The sequence below is a fragment of the Adiantum capillus-veneris genome, chromosome 22 (assembly GCF_014529385.1).
Source record: "Adiantum capillus-veneris isolate H3 chromosome 22, ASM1452938v2, whole genome shotgun sequence".
NCBI classification, from domain to species: domain Eukaryota; kingdom Viridiplantae; phylum Streptophyta; class Polypodiopsida; order Polypodiales; family Pteridaceae; genus Adiantum; species Adiantum capillus-veneris.
In genome coordinates, this window is record NC_140952.1 from 9,237,901 (window position 1) to 9,253,354 (window position 15,454).

Here is a 15,454-nt window from a genome sequence, read left to right on the forward strand (position 1 = left end):
GAAATACGTCTCTACTCCTCGAAGAGTAGGTTGAATACCTCTATACCCCGCATAGGGAGGAGCATGGGATTCATACGTAACTTTCTCACTAAGGGAATGAGTAACACATAGCCTATTGCCGTGGAGAAGATAACCATCCTGCAAGGTGAATGGTTCCTCTTTCTTTCCCAAAGCAAGGGCTGACATTATGTCTCTAAAATCAGAGTCAGTACCATACTCATCTATCATAGAGGATAGATCATTGTGAGTAGCTATAGACACCGCATTAACTTTTGGTCATCGTGAAAGTGCATCAGCCACTTGATTGTGCTTAGCAACAATGTGAGCAATATGGAAATTAAATTGCGAAAGAAACTTTGCCCATCTCATTTGTTTGTCAGAAAGCTTGGTTTGCACGATGAAAAACTTGAGACTTTGGTGGTCGATTCGTAGAATAAATGAAGTCCCCAATAAGTAGTGCTTCCATGTGTCTAGGACATGTAGAACAGCTAAAAGCTCTTTCTCATAAATGCCCAAGACTCGTTCATCGGTATTGAGCCTTCAGCTCTCATATGCTATGGCATGCCCTTCTTGAAGCAAAACTGCTCCAAGGCAATCACTACAAGCATCACATTGGACCTCAAATGGCTTTGAGAGATCTGGAAGCATGAGGACTAGTTGGGAGTAAGTTTTTCTTTAAGCTTATCAAAAGAATTTTGCTCCTTAGCAGTCCATACATACTTAAAGTTCTACTTAGTTAAGTCATGTATCGGTATTGCTATTTGAGAGAATTTTGATATGAAGCATCTATAGTATGCACACATACCAATAAAGCTTCTTAGCTCATGTAGTTTCCTTGGATTAAACCATTCTTTTATTACCTCTAACTTTGATGGATCCATACAGATACCATCTTGAGAGATAATATGACCTAGGTATTGAATCTCTTGAAGGAAAAAATCGCTTTTCTTTTGGTTGAGAAAAAGCTTGTTCTCCCTTGATGCTTGAAAAATCACTTGGAGATGTTGCTTATGTTCCTCCAAAGACTTGGAGTGCATGATGATATCATCAAAGAACACTACTGTGAATTTGCAGTAAGGTCTAAAAATCTTCTCCATCAGACAATTGAATGTAGCTAATGCATTAGTCAAGCCAAAATGCATGACTAGATATTCATAAAGACCAAATGTTGTGCGAAACACGGTCTTTAGGATATCTTCATCTACTATCTTTATTTGATGATAGCCACTTTTAAGGTCAATCCTACTGAAGTAGGTAGATCCTTGTAGCTTATCAAACAAATCTTCTACCTGAGGCATGGGAAATCTGTTTTTGATAGTGATATGGTTTAGTGCTCGATAGCCCACACGCATACGATATGTACCATCTTCCTTTTGCACTAAAAAGACTGGAGAACAAAAGGGAGAGGAAATAGGCCTCACCATCCCTTTGTCTACCAATTCTTGTACTTGCCTCATGATCTCCTCTTGTTGAGCTTGTGAAATTCAATAAGGAGGCTTGTGAGGCGGTGAGCTTCCTGGAAGGAGCTCAATGCGATGGTCATCATCCCCTCATTTTGGAGGTAAGTCCATAGGGATATCATCGATGAACACATCTTGGACTCCTTTTAGAAAATTAGGCAAGTCTAACTCTTGTTGATTCCTACCATTCACATTTGAAACATTAGGATCTTTTAGAGACTCTTTGACAAAAATCATGTACGCAAAAACTGAGCTCTTCATTGACTTATCAAAAGCAGGAGGATTTATAAGTGGAATAGTGCGGCCACGCTCACTAGTGTCTATATACATGTTCTTTCCCCTGTAGGTGAAGTAGATTCTCCTTTCAGGGAACTTCATATTGGCAGCCATGCGATCAAACCATGGCGCTCCTAGTATAGCATCCTCATGTTGGAGAGCAGAGATGAAAAAGTCTTATTTTTCGACATAGCTTGCTGTCCCTTGAAAGCTATGTCAGCCATTACCATATCTCCCATCTTGAAATCTTGAATGCCCAAATTGGTGGCCAACTCCGTTGATATGAAGTTGTGAGTAGAGCCAGGGTCAAACAAGATGAAGGCATCATGCTCTCTTACCTTTCCCCAAGCATAGGAAAGTGATGATCCTTTGTAATGAACATCCTCTTTTGGAGCTTCGATGGTGGAAGCCCTAGGAGTCTCATTGCGAGCATTCTTCTTGGGGAAAGACCAATAGCCATATCCTTGCTCCCCACACTTAAAACACTTATGGTCCTTGCAAAAAGCTTTAAGATCTTCAGGAGATAGTTTCTTTTTGCCTTTGTAAACTCCCTTCTCCTTAGGCCGATTGTTTTTGTTGTTGTTGGAAGTGCCTAGGAAGAATTCTGAGCATTGGTTTTTTCCTTTGCATCATTTTTGTCTTTGTTTTCCATGGGCTTGACATTTCGTCTAGCCCCTTGATGGAAATTGATGCGTGAAGCAACCATGGTGTGATGGATTACTTCGGTGATAGAACCAGGCCGTTGAGAGTTGATGTATTCAGCCATCTCTTCAGGTAATCCCGCACAAAATTGCTGCTTTTGTTGGGCAAGATAGAAAGGTAGTAGCCTTGAGATATAAATCCCAAAACTTATCTGCATACTTGTGGATAGACTCATGAGAGAGAAGCTTCAAGCTGCACCATTGGGTAAGCACTTTGTCCTTTGCATCGCTTGCAAGGAATTGCTACATGATGGAAACTCGTAAAGTTTTCCATGTCTTTGGGGCTTCGTTGTTGCCACAAAGGCTAGCCCATCATTGACGAACTGATTTTTGGAAGTGCATAGCTACATGGCGTAGCTTGGAGGACTCTGTGAAGCCCTCGTCTCAAAAGGCCACATCAAATTGTTGGATGAAGGCCAACACTTTGTCGATAGCACCAAAGGTGCCATCATAGGTGAGAAAAGAGATACTCTTTCCTCCCTCCTTGAACTTCTTTGGCTTTTGTGACCTTCGTCATGGAGGGTATGATTTGTTATGTCCTGTGTATTCTCTAGGAGAATAGCCATAGCTTTCATCGGAAGAGGAGGAAGGTGAAGAAGAAGGAGAAGAGGGTGAACTCTTTCTTGCCCTTTTCTTCCTTTGTTTCCTCACTTCCCTTTTGGAGTGACGAGGAGAAGGACTTTGTGTTTATATTTTCCTTTTGGGAGAAGTGGGTGATCATCTAGACCACCATCTTCGTGGAGCCATATCTTCAGAGGAACTTAAAGTTTCATTGCTTTCTACACTTTTGATTCCTCCTCTCGTCTGGGAGAGAGTCTTCTTTTGGGGGTCTCTTCAAGAGGCCTCCTAAGCTCTCTCTCCTCTTGGAGAGCAAGGGAAATTCCATAAGCGTGAAGTTGTTAACTTCGGCTTGCAAAGTAGGGTTGCCTATAGCTAGCTGCAACCTAGTTACGAGATAATTTACAAACATGGGGGCATCATTATTAGCACCTTCATGGGCAAAATCAAAGCTATCAATGTTCATTCTACTCTCTTGGTTATTGTCAGCCATGTTAACAAATTTGTGTACGTACTTAGTGTATGCTTTGGCAATTCAAAACCTTAGTTGCCACTCCTCTTAGCCTTTGAAAATTGGTTCTTAAGTATCTACACCCACGGCTCGAAGTGGTTAATTATAGAGAGTAGTGGAGTAGGTCTAACATAGCAGAGTTGCCAAGGGCTAGCTCCTTTTGGGCTTCTTATGGCTCAATAATGATAAAGCCGTAGGCAAGTCTAAAAAGACTCCATTATTAAGTCCAAAGCTCTCGAGGTGTGAACCATATCCCACATAGTGAGCTCCAATAATAGATCCCAGTTCCACTTACCCTAATATAATTAACAACATCGACCATTTATAGGCTACTTACGAACCTCTCTTCTTAAGCAAGAAAAGAGAAACCAAATGCTCTAATACAATGTAATGGAATTGGCCTATTGACTTGAGAGTAGCGGAAATTAGAGAGAGTACTTTTGTGAAATTACTTTGTGAGCATAGCGGGTGAACATAATTGATGGTAGCAACATAAACATAGCATTTAGTTAACTTGGCATGAAAAATACTTTTGCAAGAGAGAGAATTTAGAGAACATGACAACAGTTGAGGACCGGATTTATGTGGAGCCAGTCCCCCCCTTCCAATAGGCATTTGTATTATGATTTCTCCCATCAAGAGAGAGACTTGTTACAATACAATCTTTGTGTTCCTTGTGACCTAGGTAATGCAATGAAGATGGAAAGCTTCATGCATCACGAGCATAACATAAACTTTGAGGAAAGCATTAACTATCCCAAGCCTCAGTCCCAAGACCTCAAACACCTTCGAAGGTGGAGAGAGATAGCAGGGAATGAGGGTAGGGAAGAGGAAGAAGAAACATTTCATAGGAGAAAGAAATAGTTCCTCACTTATCATCACTCTTCTTGGTAGCATACATAATAGAATAGTAATGAAGATGGAGAAGATGGCAAGCTTAAGCATTGAAGCATGGCTCTAGGTTGGATTTGCACTCCATAGCCAAGAGTGTTGGTGTAGTCTCTCAACCTCTCTACTTGCTTGGAGAAGGAGAGGGAGCTCTTGCGCTTTGCACTTCACACAATGAGAGTGTGTGTGAATGTGTGTGGGAGAGTATACCCCCTAAGCAAGCCCCTAGCTTCCTTGGTCGACCCCCCCTTGTAGCTCATGCTTGAAGCTCATTAGACCCCTCCAGGCCTAGCCAATCACAAGCAGAAGGTAAATCAAGTAACAAGGGTAGCCTTGGGACAAGTGTCCCCCTTTCCCCTTTGAGAGAGAGGACTTGATAAATGTAAAAACAATTAATTAAATCTTCTAATTTATCATTGGACCCCTTGGGTGGCCAACCAATAGGCTTCAGGCACACCATGAGGGCAACATGAGGAGGAACTTGACAAGTGTCCCTTTTGCTTTCTTTGTACTAAGCATGCCTTGTGCGAGAGTGTGTGTGTGTTCTCTCTCATCCCCCCTCTTGTAGGGCTCTCCCCCTCCTTGTAGGGATTAGCTTTGACTTTTGTGCCACCTCAAGCCCCTCAACCTTGAGCCTAGTTCTCACCACAATCTTGGCCCTTAAGCCCCTCAAGCTTGGGTTGGGTTTTCATCTCAAGTACAGCCCTAGCATCTCAAGGATGACAAGCACCTCAAGCATCTCAATCATCAAGCATCTCAGTCATCAGGCACCTCAAGCACCTTAGTCATCAAGCACCTCAAGCTTAGCTCTAGCTTACCTAAGGTCAAAGGACTTTTACACTAACTATTGGAGGTCTTCAATGAAGCTAACCCTAAGGTCTTATGATCCACTAGTTAGCCTTGCTCTTTGATAGACCATCTCTCATTTGGGCCCCTTTACCATTGGCCTCATGTTGAGATAGACCTATAAGCATGTGTCTATATCTTAACCCTTGTTCCCATTTATTCTCCCACATTAAATGATCATTTTAAAATGAGAAAATCATTTGGGTTGGTTAGATATTAGATTTTATGACATGAAAACCTAGTATGCCTCACATATCATTCACTTTTATACTCTATTTACATAAATATTTGCCTAAATATATTTTTTAATAATTCACCAAGTCAATCACTCATCTTTATCCATGGTTTTATCACCTTTTTAGTTACACATGAAATATCTTCAAACAATGCCATGTGACCTGGACATGTGTAATCACTGAACAGACGATGCATAGACTGGGCTTGGATATTATAGAATCATCAGACTGTCGTGAAAAGTTGGCTAACAACTCCATAGTTAAATGTCTTGGAATCATAAAGGATGTTCAAATTACTGTCTTAAATATTTTTGCAAGGGTGGACTTTTATGTTATGCCATCCAAGGGGAGGGCTATCCTCTTATCCATGGAAGGCCTTGGTTAATGGAGGTGAATGCAAATCAAAAGTGGGGCAGCGGTAAACTTGTCCTCCAAAAGGGTAAAAAGATTGTTTATGACATGAAGCTTAAACAATCTAACATTTACTATGAGACAAGTATAGACGAGGATTCAGATAGTGATGAGAGCTTTAATGATGAAGAAGAGTCTTACACGAGTGAGGAGTCATAAATTGAACTAATGGGAATTGTCTTCCAACCACATACAAAGGAGTCTACAACATCAAAGGAGACCGAGATGACAAAGGAAGAAGAATTTTGTGGAGGACCAACTAAAGAAAATGCTATCTACAAACCTCACCAAAGAAGAGGAGGATGATTATATCAACATGTTCAAAAGGTACCCAGATCTTTTCATCACGGACTACTCAATTATCAAGGGAGTGAATGTGATACAGCACCATATTGACCTAAAACCTAATGGCAAGCCCATAGCACAAAAGTTAAGGAGGCTTGGGCGGTACAATAAGAAGCACTTTTTGTGGAGGTAAACAAGCTTCTAGAAGCTAGATTTATTTATCCTATCACAAATGCAGAATGGGTCTCTCCAGTTGTTGTAACTCCCAAAAAGAATGGTAAATGGAGAATATGTGTTGATTTTAATCCTCTAAATGCAGCAACTAAAAGGGATCGTTTCCCTCTTCCCTTTCAAGATGAAATTTTAAATGAAGTGGCAAGACATGAACGATACACATTTTGTGATGGTTATTTTGTCTACTATCAAGTTCAAATTGTAGAGGAGGGTCGGCACAAAACCACATTTATAACTCCATGGAGTTGTTTTGCCTTCCCTGTCATGCCATTTGGTTTGACAAACAGTCCGAGCACCTTCATCGGGTTTACAAGCTTCGTTTTCCAACCTTTCTTTGACAAGTCCATTAGGGTATTCTTGGATGATATTTTTCCTTATAGTGATAGAATCTCTCATTTCCAAAAGGTTGAGGAAGGACTTCAAAGGCTCTACCAATATGGGGGGCAACTAAATCCAGACAAGTGCCATGTAGTAGAAAAGTTGTGCTTTTAGGACATGTAATCTCAAAAGAAGGCATTAAGGTGGACCCTTCACGTGTTCAAGCCATTTTAAGTTTATCACCACCTATTAATGCATGGCAAGTGATTATGTTTGTACAAAAGGTAAGGTATATTTCATGCTTCATTCACCTCTTGTCTCAAATCATCTCTCCTTTGCCAAATCAAAGAGGTATTCTCTTGGGAACAAGAACATAAGGAGTGCCTCAACGAGGTGAAGGAAATCTTGGGATCCCTACCTACCATCATGCGTCCTGATCCTCGAAACACCTACTACCTATGCCCAAGTGTGGGTTCAGATGCAACCGGAGTTGTGTTGATGGAAAAGGGCCGAAAGACAACTTGCATGTGGCCAATCTACTTCATTAGCAAAGCTATGACTCAAGGACAAAAGGGCTACACCGACATCGAGCAACTTGTTTTCTCTCTAATACTAGCCATAAGGAAATTTAGAGCTTATCTTTTTCCTAAATCTGCTATCATTCTCACTCTAGAGCACAATCTACCATATGCCATAAAACACATGCACATCTCATTTAAGCTTTCAAAGTGGGTTTTAGAGCTTCAAGAGTATAAGTACACATTTATTGTGGAAGATAGCACAAGGGCTAGTTTAGCAAATGTGCTTACCTACAAGGTTCGAGAGAAGAAGACAACTCCTAAAAGCTGCAAGGAGGGCTCAACCCTTTGCCCCAAAGTGAACTTGAATATTCCCACACTCTATTCTTTGATGGAGCCTATCGAAGGAAATTAAACAAAGGAGCTGGAGGAATGGTCATCCTTAATGAAGAGAAGAAGGTGGTCTTCAAGAAAGGTATACAACTCCATCTGGCACACTCCAACAATGAAGCCAAGTATGAAACTCTAAAAATGGGCATAGAAGAATGTAAGAACATGGGAATAAAGAGACTAATGGTAAAAGGAAATGCTTTGTTAATTGTTAAGCAAGTGCAGGGAACTTGGGCATGCAAGAACTCCAAGCTTTTGCAGTGGCTGCATGAAGTCAAAACTCTCATGAAGGACTTTGAATCCATTCAAATACAACACATCTCATGTCAACATAACAAGGAGGTAGATCAATTGGCATACGCTCAGTTTGAAGTAGTGGTGGGAGCAATCAAGTTCAAAGAGCCTCTGTTTCAAGGACAAGAGACCATGGAAGATATCTTGTATTTTGTAGACATAGGTGAAACATCTTGAGAGGGTTCGAAGACATCAACTTGTGAGAAAAGCTTTGAACTACCAATTGATTGGTGATCATCTCTACCAAAGAGGGAAAGATCTAGTGCTTAGAAGAGTGTCTAGAGTGAAAGAAATAGAGAGAATCTTGTGTCTTGTAATGATGGTGTGTGTGGTGGGCATTTTGCTCAAGAAATTACGAGCCGAAAGATATTACAAGCAGGTTTTGTAAGGGCTAGTCTACATTAAGATGTTCAACATTGATGTAAATCTTGCACATCATCTCAACAAGCAGGTGATTGCAAGCTCTCTTATGGACCTAGAGTCCCAACTGTCTCGTATGGCCCATTTCAAAAATGGGGCATTGATTCCATAGGTCCATTACCTCGTACAACCAAAGGGAAGCAGTACACTCTGATAGCCACAGACTACATGACTAGATGGGTAGAGGCAGCTAGTGTATCTCGAATAACTGCAGCAGAAGTGAGTAAGTTTCTACTTGACTACATTTGCAGCAGGTTTGGGACACCTCTTGAAATATTGTCCGAGGTTTGAGGGCAGATGTGCTTGATACTCTATTAAATACATTGAACATTAGGCATATCCATTCTGCACACTACTACCCAAAGTGTAATGGTTTTTTTGAAAAAATGAATAGTGTTCTATGCAAGATCATTGCCAAGCATGTAAAGGATAGGCCCTAGGATTGGGAAAAGCACCTCACAACAACATTGTGGGCTTATAGGACGTCTTTTAAAGTGTCTAATCAATTCACCTCTTTTCATTTGGTATATGGATATGAGGCACTTTTGCCCATTGAAGTGGAATTAAGGAGCTTAAAGGTGTTGGCTAGGAGTATGAATTACCAAAAGAGAGGTTAGAGCAAAGTATACTAGATCTTCAACGACTTGAGCTTGACATAGATGCAGCCGTACATTACTACATGTCTCAAGCCATCAAGAAGAGGAGGAGTTCAATAGAAAAGTCAAGGATAAAGGCCTAGAGAAAGGTATGTTGGTCTTGAAGTATGATAACCGCTTGGATCTTTCTCACAGCACAAAGTTCCTTCAATGATGGGAGGGTCCTTATGTCATCTTCAAGAAGTTCAAGAATGGAAGCTTTCCGCTACAAGATCTCAATGGCAAGGTACACAAGTATTCTGTCAATGGATGGAGGCTCAAGCAATTTTTTCCGCACGTATATCCTCATCATGACGAGGATATAACAACAATCAAGCCCCCACAAGATTCTTTATTTCAAGAGGTAAGGCCCTTTGGATTAGAGAAATCTCCATCTACTTTTCAGGCATGATGTCAGCAATTCACAACGGTATGGACACAACTATTGCTTAGGTACATAAATGCATACTAAGATTGGGGGAGGGCTAATGATGAGTGTGGAATTTTGAAACCTCCTTTGAAAACCATAATACCATTTGTATATATTTATACACTTTAGATAGTCCACAATTGCATATTCTATCCCAACTTGTATATAAAATAATTTCACTTGTCATTTTCACGTTTCACTTTTATCGCTCATATTTTAATTTTATTTTTTACTTTCAACTTTTACTTTATCTTTTATCTTAACCTACCTCTTTATCTTCATCCTTTCATTCGCACTCTCTTGTAGAAAAGAAAAAACACGTGAAAACCTAGTATGCCTCACATATCATTCACTTCTATACTCTATTTACATAAATATTTGCTAAATAATATTTTGTAATAATTCACCAAGTCAATCACTCATCTTTATCCATGGTTTTATCCTTTTTCCACCTTTTTAGTTACACATGAAAAATCTTCAGACAATGCCATGTGAACTGGACCCTGCAGACTCCCTATTTTCACACTACACTCCAAGGAGGATTGAAAAGAGGATGCATGCACACCAGAGGAGATTTGATTCTCTTGCATCACCTCCTTGGTACTTAATTACACCTACTAACAAGTGGGGGATGGGGCTGAAATCATTGGGACCCAAAGGAAAGACGTTTTAGTTTGGCTCTTTCTCACCCTATACTCTCCACCTATGTATGAAGACACCCACTTTCTCAACGCCTCTTTTGGAGCCTTACCACCACATTTTTGGTTCAAATACTCTCTCAAGTCATGTTGGAGCATGCTTGACCATCTTTGTACATAGAAAGAATCCACCAAATGGAGTTACAGAGTGAAAGTTATGGCCAAAATAGTGATTTCAGGTAAACCTATTTTTTATGTGGAGCCACCCACTTTTGCCCCTCTTCGTCACCATATATTGAAAATACTCCATTCTTAGTCACTCTTCACCTCAGTAGAAACTCTCTACTCTCCCACACACATGCACCATCCTCTTCTCCATTTACTCTCTCCATCTCTCTCTCTCCCTCTCTTATGTATCTACTAGCTACTACTCCTACACTACCTACCATTACCATCATCTATTCTCATACTCAGCTCAAGTGGATATTTGGAGGATATTACAGCAAAATGGTGGATATTCAACTCAACAAATCATGGTTCAAAGTGGTCATCCCCTCCATCACAAACATACAACATGCTACTCTCACCCACACCGATGGCATGATAAGAGGAGATGCAAACTCTACTCTATGAGTTACCTCCAAGAACTAAAATCACTCCAACCCTATCCCCTTCAATATATGAAATATAGAAGTGGATAATTTCAGCTTTTGATCACCTCCAATGTTTACCTCACCTTCTCCCCGCTCTCACCTTCTCTCTTAGTCATTTTGGTCAAGAGGAAGAGTGTAGAAGCTGAAATTGTACTTATTTTGAATAATGAAAAATGCTAACCCAACCATGGTTAAGAGCAGCCCCAACCCTCTCCAAATTTGTATAAATACCCCTCCTTTTCACCTATCGGGGGAGATGGCTAGAGCACTTCACAAAGCTGCCATAGCCCGCCTGACCGACACCACCCCATTACACTACTTTATGTGCATCTTCTCCCCCTCAATTGAAGCGTTTCTTTTCTATTGTCTTGTCTCTTGTCTCATTGATTTCTTATGGTTTGTTTTGTGGTAATTGATATCAATCTTAGTGGAGAAGAATGCTCCTAAGATTGGAGATTGTGTGTGTGTGTGTGTGTGTGTGTGTGTGTGTGCGTGCGTGCGCGTGCGCCACAAGAGAGGGGCATTGAGGAAAAGATTGCTTTTGGGGAAACATGTATGCTATCTATGCATTGATGTGTGTGTTTGTGAAGGCTTGGTTTGTTAATGTTTACTCATGTACTGCATCCTAGTCCGCCATATTGACTAGGTGGTGCCCCCTTGTATTGGTTTTTGTTGCCTAGTGAGAGGAGCTTGAGGGTGGTGATAGAGGCCACTGCACTCAAGATTTTCCGCCTCAATAGCAAGTAGGCATGGCCTCTCTATGAAGATTCTTGGGATGACATGAATAGACTAAGAGAGCCTCAAAGCGGGTGATCTCTTGTTTGAACACCTAAGAAACTTTAGTATGACTACCTTGTTTGGGGTGTTGAGAATCCTTCTTTTCTGTTCATGGCAAGATATGATTCTTTTAGTATGACTACCTTGCTTGGGGTGTTGAGAATCTTTCTTTTGTGTTCATGGAAAGATACGATTCTTTCATAGTCTAATTGTAAATATGATTCCAAATTATGAATATCTTTTGTTTATTATAAAGCATTGATTGTGTCTATAGGAATGGTATTTCTATGGCTATTACCCAGCTATACCAAATCACTCTATGCATGTTGATGGTCATTGACTAATCTCTTCATAGTTGTACTTTCAAGGAAATAAGTCCAAAGTCTGTCAAGGGGTAGCCGATAAGTTCAACTTTACAAGTTAATTCCAATCTTTATTGGACACGATAGAGTGATTTGGTCACCATTTTAATACTATACATGAAAAATCTAATCAAGGGGTTTGTATTCCAACATAACACTCAGGGTTACCAATTACATGTTGTACTTTTCAAGTTATACCTTTCGATGTTGGCTAGTGCACTTAACTCCAAGTAAGTGGATGTTATCTTTGTTCTCCATGTAAGCTTATGTTTTGATTTCGTTTCATTCCTGCATATGATTTGATTAGGTTTTAAACGTGGGATGAATATTCTAGAATTCTTTCATCCATTTCTCTCTTAAGACACATGACAAGGTCATATAGGAGCAAGAATTATGGGACAATAGTGTACTCGGTACATTTCTGCATCGTGTAGTTCTAGACCTACATGGTAGGGTTTGTTTGGCACATGTTGTCACAAGGGATGCAACATTATCTAAGAACTCATGGAGTTTAGTTTAGCCAATGTGGAGAAAAGTTTATGAGGGTCTCTCTCACTCATGTTGCTGAGTGTTTCCAGTTACCTCCACACACAAGCACATCTCGTACTTGAAGGATTTCTTTTTTTTAGACCTCCTTATCTAATACATATTCCAGGTAATTGGTGTAAGATCCTCAATTTTTGGGTCTCTTATAAAAATAAGAAAGATGGATCTCCAATGCACATCACTTTATGTTTAGTTTAGAATGCTTCTTGTGCAATGCTACAATGTTTTAAAGTGGAAAGCAAAAAAAAAGTTCAAGTTCTACTAGGTCAGATGGACGCTTGGTTTAGTTTTGAAACAAAATTCATTTTCTTGCTTTTAGTGATTTTTAGTGCTTTTTTAATGAAAAGCAAGGCTAAATCCTTCTTCTATTATCTAGAGGAGCTAAAGTTATATTTTGTAAAAAAATCTTTTTGAGTGTTTTTCGTGCTTTTTGGTGAAAAGAAGGTTCATCTTTTAGTTTGGGTGGACCAAGTGAAGCCATGATTCAATTTTTTAATAAATTGCTTACTTATGTGTTGATGTATGGTTATCCAACCCAAACTATATGGGTAGTTTTGCATAAATTTCTTTCTTTTTGTATCACGGTTGCTAGCTTGAGTCTCATATGGGTGAAGGAATGTGGCAATGTGATATTCTATGTTATAGGATTGTTCTTGATGCATTGGTATGAGGTCAAATATTCTCTCTTATATGTCTTCTGTGCACCCAAAAATAGAAAAAAAGAATTGCACCTAAGTGAGAAGTTATGGAGTATGATTGATCAAAGCGATGGGGTTGTTTTACATCTTGATTAAGATCAAAGCTAGCTCTATGTGGAGAAGGGTGACGTGCGGTTATGTTACCTCATTTGCATATGGTTAAAAGCTTTTAAATTGGTGATTTGAGATTATTTTTAGTCATTGGTTGGACTCTTTTGTATGCTATAAAAAATTCAATCTTTAAAGTGGGTTTGCAGGATGGTGGTGCATCACCCAAAATAGGATGGAGTGCTCACCCATGTGCGAAGGATTGGATTATGGTTTATGTTTGAATCTAAATGATGAAGTGGTTTTTATGGATTATGTCAAATGTGTAAGGGTAGAGATCTTGTACAACCTGATTAAAGGATTGTTTGCACATATGCAAGATGCTATGATATGGTTGGACTCATGCTTCTCATGATAGCATCGATACAAGATTAGGCCCACATCATCACATAGTCTTAAATGAAAGGGTTGATGACGTAGGGCTATGCTTGATGGGAGGTGTTGCTTATATTTTCTTTTTGTTGGGCTCATCTACATGGCTAGTATGTCAAGGGTTGAAGGACCTACATGGCTAGCATATTAGGGATCTTACCTTGGCTTAGTCTAAACACCTGGTGTGGCACCAAAGAGACATGGTGCCTAAATTGGTATGGTTGGTATTGATATCCAAGCACTTGCTAGTATTTGGAATCCTTTTAGAGCTCGTGTTCCTGGAGGGAGGGGAAGTGGCCTCATTTGCAGTGTGGCACAAGATGAAGGTGTTTTGCTCACTCATAGCGAAGTGAACTACTCTCTTTATATAGTAGGAGTGTGATGTGTGATGTGGATGGGTGGGCCAGTTGATCCCACATAAGGTCCAATGCTTCTACTTAGTCATTTATGGTTTGAAGTTATGATGTACTTACCTTTTATAACATCAATTCATGGTTTGTCAGTTTCATTTAGTTGGGGCATTGAAAGTTTCTCTTTTATGATTCTCTTATGTAATATATGCACTCTATTTCACCCTCCATGACTCTCTCTCTCTCTCTCTCTCTCTCTCTCTCATAGATGATGTGTACGCTTATATTCACCCTCCACTTGGTCTTTTTTAAATTCTGATTCTATCCATTCACATGGAAAAGTGAAAATAGCATATTTCTAGAGACTCCTAACCTTGGAAATTTTCTAGTAGTGCTATCCTTCATAAGTTATTTGGAGGATCATTCAAGTTTTTTTGAGAGCCAATATCCACCCTTTTTACCATGTGGTCTTTGTTGTCATGCTCATTTCTGCATGTGAAAGTTGACAATGCGGAAGCATAGAGACCAAGGGGGGAGAGAGAGAGAGAGAGAGAGAGAGAGAGAGAGAGAGAGAGAGAGAGAGAGAGTCCTCCTTTCTCCCTTTAAGAGAAAGATCTTAATTATTTAATTGTAGCATTTGGACAAGTGCCCTCCTGTCCCCCTTTAAGAGAAAGATCTTAATTATTGAATCTAAATTCTCATTGGACCTTCCTATAGGTCATCCAATAGGATTCAGGCATATTATGAGGGAAATATTTCTAGAGGCCTGACATGGGCTTTAATGCCTCTCGAGTCTTGGGCTTGCCTTGTGTGTGTGTGTGTGTGATTTTTCTCTCTCATGCCCCTACCTTTAGGGCTCATCTTTGACTTGAACACCTCAAGAACCTTGGTCATCAAGCACGATCAACACCTCAAGTACCTTAGACATCAAGCACGACAAGCACCTTCAGCACCTTAGTCATTAAGCATGAAAAGCACCTCAAGCTCAGCCCTAGCTTGCCTAAGGTCTAAAGTACCTAATGGTCCTAAGTCTAAGGACTTTTAACACTAACCTTTGGAAGCTTTAATGAAGCTAACCCTAAGGTCTTTTAAACTCCATTAGATGCACGTTGCTCTTTGATAGACTATCTCCTTTTGGACCCTATTGAGATATAGCCATCTCTCCTCTTGGTCCCTTGCTCTGAGATAATTCTAGAAGCACTTATTGCACATTGCTCTTTGGTAGACCATCTCCTTTTGGATCCCTATTAAGATGCAACCATCTCTCCTTTTGGTCCCCTGCTGAGATATGTTTAGAAGCACATATCTATATCATCCTAACTCTTGTTCCCCTTTTATATTGCCATAATAAATGATCAATTTAATATGAGAATTATTTGGTAAAGTTAGAAATTATATTTTATGATACTCAAGCTCAAGCTCAAGAAGCTACCAAAAACGCACATGTAAGAGAAACGCAAACTGCTTGTTCAAGCAAAAATTGGGAACATATATGTGAGGAGTGGAAGAAACTCGTGGAAAGAAAACATGTTGGCATAG